We start from the raw sequence: 17715 nt of genomic DNA on the forward strand, positions 1-17715 counted from the left end.
GTGGCAGAATACACCATCTAGGCAAGGTTTAGGGCTTTACAGTCCATTGCTAAATATTTATCTGATGCACATTCTTTTTTTTTTTGGTTGAAAAAATTGACTATTATCATCCGAAGAGTTTAATGTGCTTTGTGGTACATTTTGCTGGTATTTAATACTAAAAAAAACTGTTGAAAAATATTTCTGGCTTCAATTAGTCATCCATAGAGTATTCCATGCTTTCTGTTTGCTGGTATGTAACATTCCAAAGAAGCGTCATCCATAGAGTATTACGTGCCTAGTGAGTGACAGAGTTGGCAGAATCCCGCAAGATTCTCCCGGATTAATATCGGAGCCAGACAAAGCTGGTGCGACAGTGGAAGTGGCATGAACCTGTGGTCCAGAACCGGCCACTTTCACAGAACCACCAAGCCCCGAACCCAGGCTGCAGCTTTCATAGCTGGGTTTCCTGTGGACTACAGATGGGAGAGCCAGGATTCAGCAACTAGTCAACTAGCCAAGACCAGGGCTGGAGACATACTAGCTGGTCTGCTAGTCACAAGGTACTGAGAGTTGTCATTATGTATGGCAGCAGAGATTGGGGCCAAAGAAGAGTTTGGGATCCATCATCACATATTGTTCACCTAGAGGGCAGTAGAAACAGAACACTTGCCTCAAATGCTGCAAGACCTGATGGCTGGAACCTGGGACAGGTTCCTGAAAATGGAGGGACAACATCACTGGTATGCAGTGGGTGTGATCCGAGAAGGAAGATAGCAGGATGAACACTTCTTGCAAAATGAACGGGCCTGGGAGAAGTGGCTTGAGACGGGCCTACCATCTCCGAGAGATTGGACTGTCTTTGGGGTTCTCCACCTCCTAGCCGGTAGCAGGCGATGGTGCAGGTGACACAGGCCCATTTCTACATGTCAGGGGCTCCAACACTACCCGAAGCCAGGTCACTTACAGCCCAGACACGTGGGAATTGGGCTCCAGGAAGCAGGTGAAAGCAGTCCCCCCAGCCCTTCGAAGAAGGAGAAGTGGACACCTGATAAGGATTATTGTATTACCCTCATTATCATTTTTTTCCTGGCTTTGCACTTTATGCAAAGTGTCCATGAGTGTACAAGTACATAAGTTATAAACAGGTATATATATAAAAATAATCCACGCTGGGTTCTCCAGTTTTAAAAATAAGTTTGTGCTGTGTTTTAAAATAGCTCCACCGTGGAGCATGACATTACCATAGGGAAATTCTGAGCGAGATAATAAATTGATTTTTTACCTGGTGCGGTATAGTCGATAATGTCCACAGTTCCCTTTAGTCGGTCTTTGTAAAAGTCCAAATGTGGAAAAATGCGGCTTCGGTGGAGTTTTTTTTCCTCTTTTGCTTTCACGTGAGCGGGTTTTAAAACACAGCACAAACTTATTTTTTAATAGTTTTTTAAAGTCATATAAAAGGTGCAAATATTTATTGTTTTTTGGAGGTATTTAGTGGTCACAAAACTGGAGAACCCAGCGCGGATTATTTTTATATATATACCTGTTTATAGCTACTAATACAGAAGGGTGGCACTGTATTTGTATCCGCTGCAGGATTCACAGTTTCTGAAGCGCTACTGGTGTGTTTAATTTTAAGTACATAAGTTACACTTTCCAAATATCTGAATGAGGCCCGCCAGTTGTTGCCTTTCACAGGTCTATGGATGACCCTCCTTATATTTTTTTCCTTAATGAGTGTAGGAGTTCATCAACTACACTTTCAATATATTTACGTTCAAAACATTTTCTGGATTGAATTTGTAATCCATAGAGTATTACATTTTACATGCTTTGTGTTACACTCTGGTGGTATATAAAACAAAAATAAAAAGTTACTTTTTTTCTGGATTCAATTAATCATCCATACAGTTTAATGTACTTTGTGTAAAAATTACGGTGGTGTAAAAGTTTGAAAAACTGCTTGGTCTGGTGCAGTTCACAAAATATTTTTTGTTCCAAAAATTGAGTGTCATACATACTGTGGTAGAGCGACTCACTTGGATGGACACAAAGGTATCACTGGACCACTTCCTCTTTAAGAAAAGGCTTGGTTTATTGGACACAGCATAAACCAAGCTTGGGAAAGTAAACACAGCCCTCTGGGCAAAACAAAAAGAAAACCCAGTCCTTTTTCCTAGTGGGGGTCAGCCCACTCACCAGCAGAAATGCCCACGGTTCAGGTTTAGCACACACTTTCCTGGAGTGCTCTCTCTCCAGGCCCACACTGAACACTTCAGCTATTTAAGCCTAGACCTTGTGACTCCTCCATCATGTGACTGATCACATAATCATGACATCAAACAGGTCCTGTAAGGAATCTGCAGGTGGAGATACGGTGGACCCCATCCCACCCGCTCTATAGAGGTCCACTAAAACCAGCCCATAAGATAAGTCTCATTTAATCCTCTCAACATGTTGTGCGCTCGAGGAAACTACTCTGGTTTTACATCACTGATGCCATCATGCGCAGTGACACGTATCTCCTTTCCATCACTTCACCAGTGACTCTGTCACAATACCTTATACCCCGATTTTTGTGAAATTTCGATGGCTTGAAAGAAAAGCCAAAATTGGCCTGCTACTGGTTCACAAATTTGGTCCATCAATAATCGGTCCCCAGCTGCCACTATTTCTCCCAGTGTGGTGTCTTTGTCTTGCAACAGCATGTTTCTAGGAACATTACCCGTGCCCTTTCCATGGGTAGTTCACTTAATGACCGACACGTGGAGAAGTGCTTGTGGCCAAGGAAGCTACATTTCCCTGAAGGTACACTGGATGAACTTTGTGGAGGTTGGGGCCGAGTCCCACCCTGGCATGGCACGTGCTACCGTTGCTGAGGATTTCTGGCCCTACTTCTATAAGAGTTTCCTCCACCTCCTACACCAGTTTCTGCACACCCTCTTGCTCCTCCTCATCCTCCATCTGCATTGTGCTATCTCAGAGCACGTCGTCTGTTATGACCCCAATGGCAGAGGGTCTCAGGAATAATGCTAAGTCAGTAAATACAGAAAACCAGCTCATAGGGCAGTGGTAACTGGGCTGACCGTATAACTAATCCTAGCACCACAAATACCAGCAGCCGGGGAACGTTCCTACGTTGATCCTAGACGTCTCGCGCCAGCCGGAGAGCTAACTACCCCTAGAAGGGAAAAGAAAGACCTTTCTTGCCTCCAGAGGAAATACCCCAAAAAGTTGGATAGAAGCCCCCCACAAATAATAACGGTGAGGTAAGAGGAAAAGACAAACATAAGAATGAGCTAGGAATTTAGCAAAGAGAGGCCCACTAGCTAATAGCAGAATATAGAAAGATAACTTATATGGTCAGCAAAAAATCCTATCAAAAATATCCACACTGGAAATTCAAGAACCCCCGAACCGTCTAACGGCCCGGGGGGAGAACACCAGCCCCCTAGAGCTTCCAGCAAGGTCAGGAATAACATTTAGTACAAGCTGGACAAAAATGATAGCAAACAAATAACCCAAAAAACAAAGAAGCAAGACTTAGCTTAATTTAACACGAACCAGGACCAGCAAACAGGAGCAAACAGAATGTGTCTGATAACACCGATGCCAGGCACTGGACTAAGGTTCCAGGAGGTTTATATAGCAACACCCCTGAAGTAACGACCCAGCTGGGTGCAGACAGAGGGAAGGAAATCCCAGAGTCATATCACTAGTAACCACTAGAGGGAGCCAAAAAAGTCTAATTCACAACAGTCGTCCACATCAGCCAGAAGCTGGAGGCTCTGCAGCACTGGCTCAGCGAAGCGGCAGCAGGCTGTTCTGAAGCTAATTTGTCTAGGAGACAAACCGCACATCATGTCAGAGTTATTGAAAGGGATAACACCAGACAGATCTGTGGCTTTCGTCACTGAAACTACAACCAGGCATGGTCATGTGTGATAATGGCCATAACCTGGTGGCAGCTGTGAAGCTTGGCAATCTCACACATGTACCATGCTTGGCCCACCTGCTCAACATGGTAGTTCAGTGGTTTCTGAAAACCTACCCAGATATGCTAGAGCTTCTGGTCAAGGTATGCCATGTCAGCGCCCATTTCTGCAAGTCCGCTACAGCTGCCGTCATTCTAGCAGTGCTACAGCAGCACATGAAAGTGCCAGCTCACCGATTGCCATGCTGGCAAGGCTTTGTGAGCATCAGAAGACTGTTGTGGAATGCCAGCAACAACATGCCCGTCGGTATTCTGGTCAGCCTCCACACATAACTGATGAGTGGGCATGGATGTCTGACATCTGTGTGGTTCTCCAAGACTTTGTGAACTCCAGAAAAATGGTGAGTGGTGATGATGCCTACAATCCTGCTTATGTGCCTACTTAAACAGTAGTTTGTTTGCTGACAACTAAACATGAAGCTTTGCATGCAGACCAGGTGGAGATGGAGTAAGACATGAGACAAGGAGATACAACCCAGCCCAGTCTCATCTGCTCAGCCCAGATTGGGTAACAATGGAGAGGTGGAGGAAGAGGAGGAGGAACAGGAGGCTACTACCCACACAAGCTTTGAACTGTCTCTCAACATGGATTGGCTGAGGAGGGGAATGAGAAGGAGGAGATGGAGTAGTCATCATGGTGGAGACAGGGAAGTGTTGGCTGTAGGGACCTTGGCACATATGGCAGGCTTTATGTACTGCCTTTCCCGTGACCCTTATGTACTGCCTTTCCCATGGTCGCCAAAAGAGAGTACTGGATGTTCACCCTGCTAGACCCATCCTACAAGGAGAATCTTGCATTTCTCCTTCCTGAGGCAGAGAGGTCTACTAAAATAGTGCTATAGTAGAAGGCTATTATGGAAAATATGTTGCAAAAATTCCCATCAGTCAACTGGCAGGGAGAAAGATTCCTTGCCTAACCAAAGAGGAGATGCAAGGGACACACACACACACACGCGCACGCACACACACACACACACACGGTATGTTAGAGGCAGGGGTACACTTTCAAAGGCTTGGGACAATTTCTTGACACCCTCCCAGCAACCCATCCAGGCACGGATAACCTCGTATTTTTGACAAGGAGGGAAAAGTTTTTAAAGATGGTCAAGCAATACCTGACTGACAAAACCAGCATAATTTCTAATTCCTCTGTGACCTTCAGCTATTGGGTCTCAAAGCTGGACACCTGACATAAGCTGTCCCTCTAAGCCTTGGAGGTGTTGTACTGCCCTGCTACTAGTGTGATGTCTGAGCAGGTTTTTAGTGCCGCCATGGGGGTAATAACAGGCGCTTTCGCCTGTCAACAGAAAGTGTTGATAGGCTTACTCTGATAAAAATGAACAAAGCCTGGATTAGCCACAACTTTTCCACACCACCAAAAGACAGCAGCACATAAAGTGTTTTTAAAAAAAATATTTTTTATATGATGGGGATCCGTCTTATTGTCTGGATTTACAGTATCTTACCTGAGGGCTGGCGGTGGCAGAGCAGGGTCACAGGAGGCATGGTGTCGGCAGAGGTGCGGTGATGCGGTGGGCGATATGGCATGCACCTGAGCAGGGTCCCCTCCTGTTTAGGTGGGCGACGCCATGGCCTGGTGTCTATGGGGGGGTTGCAACAGTGCTGTGGCGGCAGCAGAGGTGCAGGGATGATGAGGCGCATTCGCGGCCTCAGGAAGATGGCCGCCGCCACCGATAAACCCATGATTCACTCGGCTCTGTTGCTTACCTTGGATACCGGGCTGCTGTGTCACCTCACCTGTGGAAGAGACCCCGCTCACACCATACCGCTCACTGAGCCTCATCATCCCCACACCTCTGCAGCCGCACTTCTGCCGCCGCCACACCACTGCCGGTAAGCCTAAATTCCAACTATAAGACTCACCCCCCATTTTCCTCCCATTTTTGGAGGGGGGAAAAAGTGCGTCTTGTACTCCAAAAAATATGGTATTATTTTTTAAAATCCTTTTTAGATTTTCACTTTTTTACAAGTCATTATACAGGAATGAATATTTCTAAACACTTTTTTCCTGTATACTCCAATTTCTCGTCTATTTTCAATATTTTATTGTTAGTCCATAAAGTGGACTAAAAGTGTAGTACCATTGTTCTCAGCAGAGATCTGGGAGTCAGAGATGCTTCCAGGGGTCTTCCCAGTCCTGTTCTCTTTTCATTCAGCAGTTTTCCATCCATTTCAACATTTTCACTGCCCCCCCAGATCTCCGTATGGGGACTGCCAGAAAAATGCTCAGATTTCCCATTAACTCCCATTATCCTTGATTCTCAAATCAAGCATCCGAGCATTAGGAATTGCTCAGTTCAAGTAATGAGCATCCGAGCATTTTAGTGCATTCTTATCCCTAATGTAGAAATGTGGTTTATTGGTCAACGTGTTTCAAACTGACAAACTCGTTTGCCAATAAACTGCATTTTTACATATCTTGTCTCCTGCTCATCACTGAACCGTTGGCAGCCCATATTTTAACCCACTCTCCTCTAGTTTTATATGTTCTTCACACCGTGGATCTGCAGCAGCCTTCTTCTAAGCTTTTACAGCGGTTGTAACTTCACAACCCAAACAGGTGAGCATAACTGCCCTTTGTCTCCCTGTTCTTCTCCCGGATAAGACTCTATTGCATTTGTCTTTCTAGCTTCTCCTACTCATCCTCTTAAGACTGGGGTTCACACAAGCTTATTTTGCGTCTGTATACAGACCACAATGCCCTGACTGATTGCCGGTCTCCTAATCTGAATCTACAGCCTCATCTATTCGGTTGTAAGTTTGAGTTAGGAGACCAATGTCCAGTCTAGGCATTGCAGTCCACATACGGACTGTGAAATACACTCGTGAACTTGGCCCTAAAATGAACCTGTCGGCAGGATTGTGCACAGTAACCTGCAGACACTGCCAGGTTGGCGCCATTATACTGATTAAAATTATACCTTGGTTGATAAAATCCGTCTTGTGGTTGTTTTTTAATCTTTATTTTCAGTTAATATGTTCGTACTTCGGGGAGGCCTGTGGGGGAGGGTGGCTTAATGTGTTGCTACCGTGCAGACACGACGGGTGCCATTTTAAAATTGATTTTATTTTTTTTATACTCCTCAGAATAACCTCAAACGCATTTATGAACAACACAGTAAACATGCGATTAGGCTGCAGCGCAGGTGCCTCTGCCGGCACCTGCCTGTAGAAGGGTTTTTAGTTTTGGGGTTTTTTTTGCAGTATTTACATGTTTTCATTATGTAAACTAGGGGGCAGTGACATCCTTATAAAGCTCTTTGGTCTTACCCATGTTGTAGAGGTTATAGTCTGACTGATTAATTGAGTCTGTGGACAGGAGTCTTTTAGAAAGGTTACTATGTAAGACAGCTGTCTTTAATGCAGGTAACGAGTTGGTCAGGAGCATCTAACTGGTCTGTAGGAGCCAGAACTCTTAATGGTTGGTAGGGGATCAAATACTTATTTCTCATTGCAAAAGGCAAATAAATTTATATAATTTATACAATGTGATGTTCTGGCTTTTATTTTTTATATTCTATTTCTCAATGTTAAAATTAACCTTCCCTAAAAAATATAGACTGTTCATGTCTTTGTCAGTGGGCAAACTTACAAAATCAAGGGATCAAATACTTACAGTGGGTACAGACAGTTTTTGTTTAAATAAATTTGCAACAATTTACTACATTTCTGTTTTTTTTCAGTCAAGATGGGGTGCAGAGTGTACATTAATAAGAAAAAAAAGAACTTTTTCAAATTTACCAAATGGTTCAAATGAAACAAAGAGTGAAACATTTAAAGGGGCCTGAATACTTTCCATACCCACTGTATTCCCCCCCCCCCCATGTTGACTTAAATTGACTTATCCAATATTGACAAATCTCCTCAATTATATCCAAAGATGTCTTGGTAAAGCTAGCCTTTCATTAGATTATAAATTACAGATTTGTTTTTATTTTATTTTAGTTTCAACAATTGTATTGCAGATATTAGAATAACATGAATAACATCGAATATGAAGTACAAGGATCCCCTCGCAGGGGAAAGTATGTCAATGTAAATAATATTAATAAAATATCCTCGACTTATTAATTTTAGCTGGAAAGAACAAATATACATTTGTATAACATTCGCTGCATTGTATTAATAATAAAAGTAAGGGAAAATAAAATTAAAGCAGACAAAAAAGGAAGGAATGTAAAACCTTGGGTAATAACTTTGGGGGTTATGTTGACATACTCTATAATTCGTGTGGGACATAAGTCCTAGATATCAATTAGAAGTATCCAGGTTTTAATTTATACAGATAGTGACATTATTCTGGAAAAGTCGCCATCAGTCTGATTCTAGATCCATGGGTCCCAAATACCTCGGAAGATTTCAAGAGAGTCGGATTTGGTGGCTTCTATTTTTTCGTATAGCATAATTAAATGTATCCATCTCTTGACCTTGGTTATTGATAAAGTATTGGTTTTCCATTGCTCAGCTATGTGGTTTCTAGTTGTCATGGTAATGTAATCTATAAGCCGACACGTCTTACCATTGGCATTGATTGGCCTATCACCTAAAAGAAGTACCGTTGGTGGGAGGAGTAGTTCCTTTTTCAAGACAGTATTAATTTAACTACATCCTTCCAAACAGATTTCACTATGGGGCATGTCCACCAAGTGTGGAGCGTGTCTCCCACTTCATCACACCCCCTGAAGCATTTGTCTGGAACTGTATTATAGATTTTGGGTAGGTAACTAGGGACATAATGAGTTCTATGGAATAGTCTGAGGGAGGTTTCGGTAAGTGAGATTTGGTTACTTCCTTTTAAAATGTTTTCATAACATTTATACCATCTCTGAGGTGAAAGGGTAATTTGTAGATCTTCTTACCATTGCTCCATGGTTTTTAATTTCAAGTCAACATTGTTTTTATTTTATTTTAAACTGAAAAAAATATTTTCAGTGGATTTACATATGGATTACATTTGAATTTTTACCCAGAATTTGATAATCTGTCACCTACTTTGCTGGTGCTCGAAAAAACAGTTTTTTTTGTGCTGGATTATTAGTAGTGTACCCAATTGATAACAAAGAAAGCAAAGGGCCTATATAACCTCATATTTTATTGCTTTTTACAAGTATTGTCCAAGTGAGTATAATAAAACTATCCCGTTGGGCTGCTCTATATTCGGATTACTTTTTTTAAGTCATTTATACTGAAAATTGGAAGATCGGGAAAGAAGGAAGGAAGGAGAAGAAGAAGAAGGAGCTTCGTGTGCCAAGTTATGCTGATACTGTTGTTTTACATCTATATGCTCACAATGTATATGTGGTGAAGGAGGGGAGCCCTAAAGGATATTCTTCCATGCTTTAAAGATTGTGACTAGGTTAAAAGCGCATTTTACTTATTTGCTTTTGATGGAAGTGTTTGGACTGCTTCTTTTAACTTTACAAGCATCGGTCTTCTGTGTTTAAGTGGGTTTCTCCTTGACCGTTGTTATATTAATTGAAGGAACTTGATGGTGGCAAACTCCAAGACAAAAGGCAACTGAACACAACACTAGCCGACAACTTAGACACCACATGTGTGTTTAAGTTGGCCTGAAAAGAATAGAGTTTACATGTAAAGGCAATTTTTGGTTTATAAATATGACACCTTTTCTAAACATTGTATCCACGTTCGTTTTTTGATAAAGTGTGTATGTAATTCTGCATAAAAATCAATAAGCAGTGTGAAAATAAAATAAGAAACACAGTTATTGAATCATTTAAAAAAGCAGCGCAATACCCAGACTTAGAAAATAAGGAACCTGAGCTTAACTATTATCTAGTAGATCTCATTTCTGTGGAAGTACAGAGAGATACGCTGTAAGTTCCTCATTTTTTTAGTTATTTGTAGAGCTTATTTTCAAATTTGATAAAGGAGCAACAACTTTGTATTTCTATCTTTGGACACGTGCAAGGTGTCCAATAAACACATGGTCTGAATAAGTTTACATTGCTGGTTGTACAGCTAAAAGGCTTCATCAAGCATCATTTAATGCTGTCTCGTTGCCAGGCTGAGAATGTGAGAATGAGCTGAGAGGAGCAATAATAACTCATAAAAGCATTAGTTGTGACCTTGTGATATAACCATATTATGTCTTATCTTTTAGTTCCTTTTTTTCTGTCACCGTCTTTTCATTCGAAAAAGTTCAACTTCTTTCAGCTTCTCAAGCCTGAAATCAATGGTACATACACACATAGGTGCCCACAATTTTGTCTGTCTGTTAGGGTAGGGTCACACAACCGTTTCCTCCACATCCGAGAAAAACTGTCCAATTATTCTTATTAGACTTGATCAGAGTGACATCAGTTTTTCTCAGACCTGGAGAGAAAAAAATTCCCCACTTTCTCCCTTCTGTCAGTACTTGAAAATTGGACCTCACAAGGATCAAAAATCGGACATGTGCACAGCTCCATAGAATATCATAGGTACGAATGCTATCTGTGAAAATCATGCATAACATTTGTACGAGAAAATCGGATGTGTTCATCAGCTTTTAAAGTAGGTAAAACCCACAATGGTCACTGAAATAACTAGAAACTGACAAAAGTAATTTCCAATTTGAATTTACTGACTATCAACTAATGAAAATCAGGCAGACAATGCTTTTGAATTGTGGTTCAACAGAAAATATTTAAAAAACAAACTAATGAAAATAGCCTGGAAACTAGTAATGAGCGAAGGTGTTCGGATAACGTCTTATCTGAGCACACTCGGGTGTTATCCGAGTATCTTGGACGTGCTCAAATAATATGTTCGAGTCCCTGAGGCTGCATGTTTCTTGGCTGTTAGACAGCTTCAACATGTGGGGATTGCCTAACAAACAGGCAGCCCTCGTATGTGTTGAGGCTGTCTAACAGCCGCAAATCATGCAGCCACATAATATATGAGCACCCCCAAGATACTTGGATAACAACCGAGTGTGCTTAGATAAGACGTTATCCGAGCACATTCACTCATTACTACTGGAAACAAATGACGGTTCACTATTTTGTTGCACAACCTTTTGAGTCAGTAACTGCAAACACACCATTTCTGTAAGTCTCAAAGATACTTCAAATGTTTTGTCCAACTCCTCATGAGCAACCTGCTCCAGATGTCTCAGGTGTGAAGGAGCCTTCTCCAGACTGAAGGTTTCAGCTCCTTCCACAGATGTTCAATGGGATTTAGATCAGGGCTCATAGAAGCCACTTCAGTATAGTCCAGTGCTTTGTTCTTAGTTATTCTTGGATGTTTTTAGCTGAGTGTTTTGGGTCATTATCTTATTGGAATAATAAAACATAACTTTTAATACACAAAAAGTCAATAAAACTAGTCACCCAAGTGAACACATAATACGGGGCCAAGTCACCACCATATGTAATGGATTTTAAGGCAATGACGAGCCCTAGACAGGATAAAAGTTTCCGACAGTAAATATGGAAACCGTCTGAGGTAAGGTAAATAAAGAAGCTATGCAACAATCCTGTATGACAGCAACTAACCCTTATACCAACAGATGCATATAGAAACAATAAACAGTAATCAGCATGTACTGTGAGAAATGCTTATAATAACTGTTACACAGAAAAAACGGAACGGTCTCACCAATTCCATGAGGCGGGCATCGGAGCACCGGGTATTCTTTTGTCAAAATAGACATCCGGTAAGTGAAGAGATGACAAGTCCCTATGTCAATCCCTAAGGGGCTACAATAAGCTATCCCCAAAGCTCCTGCCCTTACAAGGGCAGTCCACAGCTACCCCTGTAAACATATGCCCTGCACTCTCCCTATGTTGTCCCGACGCGTTTCTTCCAAGCTTAAGTCATCAGGGGACCTGCTTGTGTAAGGAGATTTATGTGCCAGAAAAGAAGGGACGCTAAGTCCTGCCACCCTCTATGCTGTCCTGCAGAGAGTGGACAGGCTAGGGCCATTATTAAATAGGAAGAGTGTATCATACACCCCTTCCCATAGGGCGATCTAAATACATGGCAGCTGGAAGTGATTAGGATATAAAGTGGAAAATGGTAACAGCGCTAGGACTGCGCGCTGTATACTATATAGCGTGTGTATCCCAGCAGTTGGAAAAAACATGTGAATCCATAAGAGTGCAAAACTCACAGTTTAGATGATGTCACACGCCAAACTCCATGTGGAGTACATACCTCCATAGCAATGGAGACACTTCCTGTCACGCGTACCAAAACCGGAAGTTGCCATTGCCCGGTAACCAAATAGCGTGCTTTGTCCAAATAGCAATCGCTATAATGGGCAATTCCTTCCCGTAAACAAGTACAAATGGTATCGGGAGGAGAAAGTGTCATCCTGTGTGTCATCTAGTATGAAATAATTGCGGCCCGTATGAAAAAAAGTGTGGTGCGGGAACCGGAAGTCCCCGCAACCCGGCAACCAAAATACAACATAAGTAATGCGGCGAAATAACATCGTTACTGTAAGATAATAGTTAGAATAACCGGACCACGCATTATGACTGGGTAGCGCCCACTGTAATAGGCGGATACTTTACACTTGTCATACGGTGTAGAATGAAAGGGTTAAGTGCGGGAGACGGAAGTCACCGTAACCTGAACCAAAATGAAACATAAATAGTGCGGCGAGGTAACCACCGCAGCTATACAATAAAAGAGGTGACAAATTCTAAGATGTATCAAACACGCCACTTAACATACAGTATAACACATTAAATCCTGTAATAGACTTAGCAGGTGACGGCCATCGCCTAGAAACCTAGGCATAACCATATGGGACCAAAAATGGAGGATTAATCACGCAGTTAGGCTACTATTCATGTCACGGTACCCATAAGGCTAGTGTAACCATAATAAGGCCTGAAAAATGGTCAAAGAAATCAGTATACACTAGGTTGGAAACCATAGGTTACAGTAATACATTTGGGCCATTATTAGACAATAAAGTAGCAAACCTAAAAAACCCCAACTGAACCATGAATATACAAGCAATATAATAGAATCAAGCCCTAAAAAATGCCATGGTGAGTAGCATATAGTATTGTCAATATAGCAAATCCCATGCACTATCATTGGATGACATATATAAGGATTTAGGCAGAATATAAAACAACTGTGAAATAACAGAAAGTAGGCTACTAAAAGAGGCTAGGAGACCATTCAAACGAAGCAGCTGTAATTAATTTGGTCGTTGAGGCCATGTGGGATCACGGTGTTTAAATAAAAAGTCCACTTGGCTTCTTGCTGCAACAGCAGCCGATCCCAATCTCCCCCCCGTATTGGTTTTTTAACCTTCTCAATGGCCATAAATTTAAGATGACTAGGTTGGCCATTGTGCGAGTAATTAATATGTCGAGAGATAGGAGTATCCCTCTTGTGTTCCACATCACCAATGTGTTCTCCAACACGTCGCTTAAATTCTCTGATCGTCTTCCCAATATATTCAATGCCACAGGAGCAAGAGGCCTTGTAAACAACTCCTCTAGTGCTACAATTAATAAATTGTTTAATAGTATAACTCTTGCCCATAACATTACCTATGAAGTTGTTCCCCACTTCAATATATTGGCAGATTGTGCAATGCCCACACTTATAGCATCCTGTCACATCGCTTCTAAGCCAGGTCTCTCTTGTAGGGCCCATGAAGTGACTGTGAATGAGCCTATCATTAAGAGAGCGAGCTTTTCTGTAAGTAATTGCGGGAGAATCACTGAGATACTGCGAGATATCCCGGTCCATACGCAAGACAGACCAGTGTTTTTGAATGATCTGTCTTACATAATTCGCCCCATTGTCAAAAGTGGTTATGAAACGAACCGTGTCCTGATCCTGTGTCCTAATAGTGGGATTCAACAAACTTGTTCTTTCCCTACTTTTCGCCTCCTGATAAGCTTTTGTGAGGGTTTTAGAGGGATATCCTCTGTCTTGGAAGTTCTTCCTCAGTTCTTTGGCCTGAAGTTCAAAGGTATGTAAGATAGCTGCGGAGACACCATCACGTGTTTCTCAACGCAAGCAGTGAATAGCCAGACCTTTCCCCGGGAAGGAACAACCACGGGAAGGGCAGCATCCAATAAAGGAAAACATCCAATACAGGAAAACCACCTATGCCAAGCATGGTATCCATCCACAGACAGCTGTTTCGGGGTGTTTGCCCCTCATCAGTGTGGAGTAGGAATCTGGCTATTAGGAGCAGTGCCTAGTAAAAGGCTGTGAAGGAACAGATGATTGGCCTCGGGGAGACCAAAACATCCAACACCGCGGAGACACCATCACGTGTTTCTCAACGCAGTGATCCAGAACACTGCCCCCATCCCTTATGGGAAATATGCAAATGCATGTAAGATAGCTGCGGAGACACCATCACGTGTTTCTCAACGCAAGCAGTGAATAGCCAGACCTTTCCCCGGGAAGGAACAACCACGGGAAGGGCAGCATCCAATAAAGGAAAACATCCAATACAGAAAAACCACCTATGCCAAGCATGGTATCCATCCACAGACAGCTGTTTCGGGGTGTTTGCCCCTCATCAGTGTGGAGTAGGAATCTGGCTATTAGGAGCAGTGCCTAGTAAAAGGCTGTGAAGGAACAGATGATTGGCCTCGGGGAGACCAAAACATCCAACACCGCGGAGACACCATCACGTGTTTCTCAATGCAGTGATCCAGAACACTGCCCCCATCCCTTATGGGAAATATGCAAATGCATGTAAGATAGCTGCGGAGACACCATCACATGTTTCTCAACGCAAGCAGTGAATAGCCAGACCTTTCCCCGGGAAGGAACAACCACGGGAAGGGCAGCATCCAATAAAGGAAAACATCCAATACAGGAAAACCACCTATGCCAAGCATGGTATCCATCCACAGACAGCTGTTTCGGGGTGTTTGCCCCTCATCAGTGTGGAGTAGGAATCTGGCTATTAGGAGCAGTGCCTAGTAAAAGGCTGTGAAGGAACAGATGATTGGCCTCGGGGAGACCAAAACATCCAACACCGCGGAGACTGTCATGATTCTCAATGGCGAGAGAACATAGCCCAGCATATATGAGAACTAGCTCTTGGAAGATGGAAACTATACTGACCATGAACTAAACCTGCCGCACAACTAGAAGTGGCCGGGTAGCATGCCTACGTTTTCTAACCCTAGATGCCCAGTGCCAGCCGGAGAACTACCTAATCCTAGCAGAGGAAAAGACAGTCCTGGCTCACCTCTAGAGAAATTTTCCCAAAAGGCAGACAGAGGCCCCCACATATATTGGCGGTGATTTTAGATGAAATGACAAACGTAGTATGAAAATAGGTTTAGCAAAATCGAGGTCCGCTTTCTAGATAGCAGGAAGACAGAAAGGACACTTTCATGGTCAGCAGAAAACCCTATCAAAACACCATCCAGAAATTCCTTTAAGACTCTAGCATTAACTCATAACACCAGAGTGGCAATTTCCGATCACAAGAGCTTTCCAGACACAGTAACAAAACAGCAGCTGTGAACAGGAACAAAATGCAAAAACACACAAGGACAAAAGTCCAACTTAGCTGGGAGTTGTCTAGTAGCAGGAACAAGCACAGAAGGCTTCTGATTACATTGTTGACCGGCAAGAAACTGACAGAGGAGCAAGGTTATATAGCGACTCCCACATCCTGATAGGAGCAGGTGAACAGAGGGGATGATGCACACAAGTTCAATTCCACAAGTGGCCACCGGGGGAGCCCAGAATCCAATTTCACAACAGTACCCCCCCCTCAAGGAGGGGGCACCGAACCCTCACCAGAACCACCAGGGTGATCAGGATGAGCCCTATGAAAGGCACGGACAAGATCGGAGGCATGAACATCAGAGGCAGTGACCCAAGAATTATCCTCCTGACCGTATCCCTTCCATTTGACCAGATACTGGAGTCTCTGTCTGGAAACACGAGAGTCTAAGATCTTTTCCACAACGTACTCCAACTCACCCTCAACCAACACCGGAGCAGGAGGCTCAACGGAAGGCACAACCGGTACCTCATACCTGCGCAACAATGACCGATGAAAAACATTATGAATCGAAAAGGATGCAGGGAGGTCCAAACGGAAGGACACAGGGTTAAGAATCTCCAATATCTTGTACGGGCCGATGAACCGAGGCTTAAACTTAGGAGAAGAAACCCTCATAGGGACAAAACGAGAAGACAACCACACCAAGTCCCCAACACAAAGCCGAGGACCAACACGACGACGGCGGTTGGCAAAAAGCTGAGTCTTCTCCTGGGACAACTTCAAATTGTCCACCACCTGCCCCCAAATCTGATGCAACCTCTCCACCACAGCATCCACTCCAGGACAATCCGAAGATTCCACTTGACCGGAGGAAAATCGAGGATGAAACCCCAAATTACAGAAAAACGGGGACACCAAGGTGGCAGAGCTGGCCCGATTATTGAGGGCGAACTCCGCCAAAGGCAAAAAAGCAACCCAATCATCCTGATCCGCAGACACAAAACACCTCAAATATGTCTCCAAGGTCTGATTAGTCCGCTCGGTCTGGCCATTAGTCTGAGGATGGAAAGCAGACGAAAAAGACAAATCTATGCCCATCCTAGCACAGAATGCCCGCCAAAATCTAGACACGAATTGGGTCCCTCTGTCAGAAACGATATTCTCAGGAATACCATGCAAACGAACAACATTTTGAAAAAACAGAGGAACCAACTCGGAAGAAGAAGGCAACTTAGGCAAGGGAACCAGATGGACCATCTTAGAGAAACGGTCACACACCACCCAGATGACAGACATCTTCTGAGAAACAGGCAGATCCGAAATAAAATCCATCGAGATGTGCGTCCAAGGCCTCTTCGGGATAGGCAAGGGCAACAACAATCCACTAGCCCGAGAACAACAAGGCTTGGCCCGAGCACAAACGTCACAAGACTGCACAAAGCCTCGCACATCTCGTGACAGGGAAGGCCACCAGAAGGACCTTGCCACCAAATCCCTGGTACCAAAGATTCCAGGATGACCTGCCAACGCAGAAGAATGAACCTCAGAGATGACTCTACTAGTCCAATCATCAGGAACAAACAGTCTACCAGGTGGGCAACGATCAGGTCTATCCGCCTGAAACTCCCGCAAGGCCCGCCGCAGGTCTGGAGAAACGGCAGACAATATCACTCCATCTTTAAGGATACCTGTGGGCTCAGAATTACCAGGGGAGTCAGGCTCAAAACTCCTAGAAAGGGCATCCGCCTTAACATTCTTAGAACCCGGTAGGTACGACACCACAAAATTAAACCGAGAGAAAAACAACGACCAGCGCGCCTGTCTAGGATTCAGGCGCCTGGCAGACTCAAGGTAAATTAAATTTTTGTGGTCAGTCAATACCACCACCTGATGTCTGGCCCCCTCAAGCCAGTGACGCCACTCCTCAAAAGCCCACTTCATGGCCAAAAGCTCCCGATTCCCAATATCATAATTCCGCTCGGCGGGCGAAAATTTACGGGAAAAAAAAAGCACAAGGTCTCATCACGGAGCAGTCGGAACTTCTCTGCGACAACACCGCCCCAGCTCCGATTTCAGAAGCGTCGACCTCAACCTGAAAAGGAAGAGCAACATCAGGCTGACGCAACACTGGGGCGGAAGAAAAGCGGCGCTTGAGCTCCCGAAAGGCCTCACAGCATCAGGGGACCAATCAGCAACATCAGCACCCTTCTTAGTCAAATCAGTCAATGGTTTTACAACATCAGAAAAACCAGCAATAAAT

Source organism: Ranitomeya variabilis, chromosome 1, assembly GCF_051348905.1.
Source record: "Ranitomeya variabilis isolate aRanVar5 chromosome 1, aRanVar5.hap1, whole genome shotgun sequence".
In the NCBI taxonomy this organism is placed as follows: Eukaryota; Metazoa; Chordata; class Amphibia; order Anura; family Dendrobatidae; genus Ranitomeya; species Ranitomeya variabilis.